Below are 6,000 nucleotides of genomic sequence, written 5' to 3'. Positions count from 1 at the left end.
TGGGCGGCAGCATCCTTCTCACGCTAACGCTTGAGCGCGGCAAGCTCTTCGCCGCTCTTCCCAATGTTGGCCTCCAGCTGCGCCACCTTCTCCTCCAGCTCTTTCTTGGCGGCCTCTGCAATTGCCGCGGCGTCCTTTGCCTCCTTGAGCGCCCCGCCAAGTGCTTGCTCGCGCTCGGCGAGCTCTTCCTCGTAGCTGTCGAGGTTGGCCTTCCGCTGCACTAGTTCACCTTCCCGCGCAGACTGCTTCTCGGCGGCCAGCCTTTGCTCCTCCTCAGCTTCGGCCTTCTCGAGAAGGAAGGCCGTGCGCTCCTTGTCGAGTCGCTCCCACTCCTGCGCCAGGGACCGGAGAGCTTCTCGATTGTGTCCCCGGAGCTCCTCCACGCGCTTCTCCATGTCAACTCCCGCCTTCGCCACAAGCGCCTCCCGGGAAGCCAGCTTGGCTTGCCGGGCGCGGTAGAGTGACAGCAGCTTCCGCAGCAGCTGCTCCTCCTCAGGCTCGCCGCTGCTGCTGCTGGGCGCGTCGACCAACGACAGTCCAGCAGAGGCGAGCACCTCCCCGTCGAAAGTTTCCCCCTCGACCGGCGCCCTGGAGCTCGACGCCTAGGGTAGCTTGATGAAGATATTGTCGCTGGCCTTCAAGTAGGCGCCGGGCTGGGGCTCCTCGGAGCCCGGCTCCGTAGAAGCGGCAGAGGGATCGGCAGTCTGTGCAGCGCCTGGCGCTCCTGCGGCCTCAGGGTCGTCAGTGCGATCGCCTGACCCCTCGCCGACTTCTGCAGCGGCAGCCCTGGCGGCCGCCTCGCCGGCGGTCTCATCAGCACCGGCCCTTTCCTCACCGGCGCCCTCTGTCTCCATTGGCTCAGTAGCAGAGGGGTCTGAAGAACGAAGAAGGGAGAAAAATCAATAAAAAATCCGAGAGAAAAAAATCAGAAGAAGAAGAACCCAAGGGAAAGTTTTTGGACAAGTGAATTACCTGCGCCAAGATCTGCAGTTGCGGTCTAGGTCGCCGTAGGATCGACAGTGTTGTCCCTTGCCGGAGAGTTCTCCCTTGCCGGAGAGCGCTCCCTTACCGGGAACCCCTCCCTTGGCGGTGTAGTCGAAGCAGATGGCACTTCGGGACCAGCTTCCGGGCGCTCCTGATGTGGCTGCTCTGCTCCTACACAAATCAACAAGCAAGATATCAACAAAGGAAAAAGCACTCAAGCGCGCCCGGCAACAGAAGGCTAAACTATGAACTTACGCTGGGGGCTGCGCTGGGGGCTGCTTTGAGGAGTGATTGCCGGGTCCGTCAAGGTGGTCTCGGACCCACCTCCTGCTGACATGATGGGGTCATCCTCGATGACAATCACCGCGGCCTTGGCCCTCTTCGCCACTCTCTGGGCCAGCGTCCTGAAAAGAAAGGAGTCCAGATTGGAGCAAGTCAGATACAAGATATAAACAGCAAGATTGAAGAACTACAAGAGCACCAAAGAAACTTACTCTTCTTCCTCCTCGTCCGAGCTGAGCGCGGAAAGATCGAAGTCCGGCCCTCCTCCGGTGCGGCTAGGCGGAGGTGTAGGATCCCTTGCCCGCTTGGCGGGGGCGGTGGCGGTGGCCCGGGAAGATCCCGCTCCAGTTGCCACTGTTGCGTGAGGCGCTCTCACGGCAACATTGCTTGCCACGGTAGAGCGCGTCGCACGGCTCGGCGGCTGTTGACCCGGCTGCCGCCCCGCTGCGTCCCCGGCCCTGCGAAGGCGCCTTCTTGGCGGGGCCGGGGGCTCCGCCTGCGGCAAGTTTTCTGAAGGCTCAGGCTCCTCCTCGCCGGCCTCGCTCGGCTCGGCTTCGGAACCGGCAGGCTCCTCCTCGCCAATGAACTCCGCGCGCTCGGCAAGGTTTGCCGCCTTCGTAGCCTCCACCTCCTCCACAGTGAACCCAAACACGCCCGCGGCAGCTGCGGCCGCAACCTCTTCCGCCCTAGTGGCGATGCGCTGCAGCTCCACGTCGGTGGTGTCACGGGTGAGGCTCTTTTGCTCGTTAGCGTGGACCGACACTTCTTCCAAGTTGTCGAAGAACGCTTGCACGATGTCATCCTCAGGCTCTTGCCAAGTTGGAACGATTCCGTGTGAATCACACAACGGCATCATGGCGCGGATCCGGTCAAGCGAAGAATTGTTGCATAATGGGACAACGCCCCTCGGCAGCGTGAATGGGTGCTGGGGGTCGCGTTTGAACAACTCCAGGAGCATTGCATCCAGCTCCAAGACGGTGAAGTTGTAGTTGAGGCCCGGCCGCAGCCTCATGATGTCCGCCAAGTTCTTGAATTCCCAGGCGGGCCTCCCCCTCTCCTGTAGGGGGGCGATGCGGCGGCGGAGGAAATCTGCGCCTACAGCGCCTAAAGTGAGCCCGGCAAGCCTGAGGCGAAGGATCCTAGTAATGGCGATCTTCAGCCTCTCGTCTTCCGGGGCCACGTTGCTCCAGTCATTGCCGCGCACTATTGGAGTTTGGCGCACGACGGTGAAGGGCTGCGGATTCTCCTCGACAATCCAGCACCACTCCGCTCTCCACTCATCCCACTTGCTGCGGAACTCACCCTCCAAGTACGCCTCCTTCTTGCCGACTCTCGAGATCCAGGCGATCCCTCCGGTAAGCGGCTCTCCTCTCTCTACCCGAGGTATGAAGTAGTGGCGGAAAAGGGCAACACTGGGGTGGACCCCGACAAAGTTTTCGCACAAATGTGCGAAAACTGCCATGGTCAGAACAGCGTTGGGGGTGAAGTCAAGGAGGCGGAAGCCGTATGTGTTCATGATATCGCAGAAGAACTCCGAGAAGGGCGGGCAGAGCCCGCAATAGAAGAATAGCGCGAAGAATGGGTACCCGTTTGGAGCCAGCTCCGAAGCAGCGGCCGGGAGTACCCTCGTGCGCAGATGCGCACGCGTCTCCGTCGCCCAAAAGAGGTAGAAGTACTCCCTCAGCTCCTGCACGCCGAGCTGAGGGGAGAAGATCGCCCGCTCCTTCCGCAGCGCCGCGAGCCGCTGCGCCTCGGCCGACTTCACGCCCTTTCCCTTGTCGGCTTTCGGGGCCATGGGGGAGGTGGTGAGGGAGGTCGACGGCATGGTGATGCTGGTGGCAATGGGGGGCGGAGCGCTGCTCTCTCGGCTTCGAGAAGAAGGGGGGAGCGGCGGAGGTTACTGAAGATGGAGTAGCAACAACCAGCGAGGGGGAACGAACTGCCCCTGTTTCCTCTACTTATAAAGAGGGACGGGGCGGACGTTTCGCCCTTCCGAATAAACAACCACCCATGATCTCTCCCACGATGCCGCATTCAACGTGTGCCGTTATGGGAGAGCGCGGTGAATACGGAGCGAGATTCGGTGTGGCCCAGTCCGCGTGTGCCCGTGCCCTGTCTTGGGCCTGGCCCAACAGCGCTCGGCACCGTGTCTGGCCCAGGCCCGGGGGCTCCTGTCGGTGTACTAGAATAGGGGTACCCTAGTACCCCGAACTTGTGCACGGGCAGTTGCAGCATCCCGCGGCAAGGCTTGCCGGGCGAACGCCAAGATCCTCCATGGTTCCCTTGGAGCCATTCAAGAACAAAGTATTTAAGCTCAGGAGACAAGGCCCCGGCAAGAGGAGCTTGCCGGGAAGGCCATCCGAGGCACTCCAAAGAACTTGCTGCGACGCGCCACGCGCTCCGGCAAGGCAACAAGGCCCCGGCAAGAGGAGCTTGCCGGGAAGACCAAACAAGGTACCTCGAGGCCCGGTGAGCGACAAGCTTCCGGACCCGACAAGATAACAACAGCGGCAAGGCGCTTGCCGCGGCAGGCGGCCACTCTGTGCCCACGCTCCAGCGCATCCACCAACGTGTCGCTCTGGGGGCCTCTCCAGGCGCGCGTGGCGGGAGGCTGTGCAGCCAGCGGCGCGCAGTGGCATGCGAAGCTGACAAGATCGCCGTCGTGGCGAACGGTGGCGCCCCTAACGGTCCTTTTCTGCATTGTTTGGGCGACTCAGACGGGCCTTTAATGCCCTTGTCCCCTACCATCAGGGTTAGGTAGGGTGCACTGTACAAGTAACTGTACCAACCACCCCACTTTTTACATTTGTACCCTTCTCTGCGTTGCCACCTGTCGGTGACCCCTTTAGCGTATAAAAGGAGGCCCATGCGCAACGTAGAGGGGGTTCAGATGGGTTCGGCTCATTCGTAACCCAGAAAGACACTACGCTCTCGCGCTAGAGCAAGAACAGAATAGAACCAGACAAGCAGCAGTAGGAGTGTTATCTCTCCGGAGAGCTCCGAAGCTGGGTAAACTGCTCGTGTGCTTCACCTCGATCTGCTCTTCGTGCGATCTCCGCCCCCGCTGAACCGAAAGGGGCCCGGTCCGCCGACCCCATAGGTGTTCGAGGATCAGTTTTCCGGACAATCAAATTATTATATGCCAAAATTGTTGACGTTGGACAAGGAAGATAACGTAATGATTTATGTCTGTTCATATTCACATCGAAGTTATATTGTCATAGATCCTTCAACATGTGGTGCTTGCCCCCTATCTTTGCTAGACAAAAATTCCACACCAAGTAGAGATACTACTTGTGCATCCAAAAACAAATAAACTCAAATATTGTTTTTAGAGTCCACCATACCTACCTATGGATTGAGCAAGATCCTTCAAGTAAGTTTTCATCAGTGCAATAAGGCAATAAAAAGTGCTTCTAAAAGTGTTGGATCATTTAGTGTAAGAGAAAATTGAGCGTTGTACGAACTTGTGATGGCAAACAATAAAAGCAACAAACTGCATAATAAAGGTTGCCATCATAATGGCAATATAATGTGACATTCTCTTGCACTAAGGGATTGAGCATGCAACCAAAAAGCGCATGGCAACCTCTGCTTCCCTCTACGAAGGGCCTATCTTTCACTTTTCAATATTTACTTTTATGCAAAGAGTGAAAGTTTTTATCTCTATTCCTTTTTATTTTTCTCTTTTGGCAAGCATCATGTGGTGAGGAAAGATCTATGCACATATATCCAGTTGGATATGGGTAGCATGAGTTATTATGGTTGATATCACTCTTGAGGTGAAAACGTTAGGAGGCAAAATTGTAAGCCCCTATCTTTCTCTGTGTCTGGTTGAAATGTTTTGTTCATGTGTATGCAGTGAGTGTCAGCAATCATAGAAGACTATATGATGGTTGAGTGTGTGGAGCTCTTACTTAGACCCTGTTGAATAAGTTGAATTGCAATTGTTTGGTGACTAAGAATAGGTTGTTGAGTTTCAAGAGAATCAATTGTTTTAACCTTAACATCTGAATTGGTTGCTACTTGGTTGTGAGAAGTTTCATAAGAAAGAATTGTGGTTATGATGCTAGGAAAAGTGATTGAAATTGTCATTGATCAAACTTGTGCACTTTGCTAGCATTCACACTTCGTAAATTATTTATTTATCATTTACCTACTCGAGGACGAGTAGGAATTAAGCTTGGGGATGATGATACGTCTCCAACGTATCTATAATTTATGAAGTATCCATGCCATGTTTACAATAATTTTATGTGGTTTTGGTATGATTTGCATGGTACTAACCTGGACTGAAGCTGTTTTCAGCATAACTACTGTGGTGTTGTTTTTTGTGCAAAAAAAAGTTCTCCAAACAGCATGAAACTTTTTGTGGATTTTTATGGACCCGAAGACTACCACTGGGCCAGAGCAGCACCTAGGGGGTGCCCCGAGGGGGGCACAACCCACCAGGCGTGGCTGGCCCCCTAGGCGCGCCCTAGTGGGTTGTGCCCACCTCGGTGACGTCCCGCACCCCCTCTTCGCCCTATAAAGTCTGAAATATTCCAAAAACCCTCGGGGAGAACCTAGATCGGAAGTTCCGCCGCCGCAAGCCTCTATAGCCACCGAAAACCAATCGGGATCCCATTCTGGCAGCTTGCCGGAGGGGGAGTTCATCACCGGTGGCCATCTTCATTATCTAGGCGGCCACCACGATGAGGAGGGAGTAGTCCACCCTCAGGGCCGAGGGTTTGT

Source organism: Triticum dicoccoides, chromosome 2B, assembly GCF_002162155.2.
Source record: "Triticum dicoccoides isolate Atlit2015 ecotype Zavitan chromosome 2B, WEW_v2.0, whole genome shotgun sequence".
In the NCBI taxonomy this organism is placed as follows: domain Eukaryota; kingdom Viridiplantae; phylum Streptophyta; class Magnoliopsida; order Poales; family Poaceae; genus Triticum; species Triticum dicoccoides.
This window is presented reverse-complemented; position numbering follows the sequence as displayed.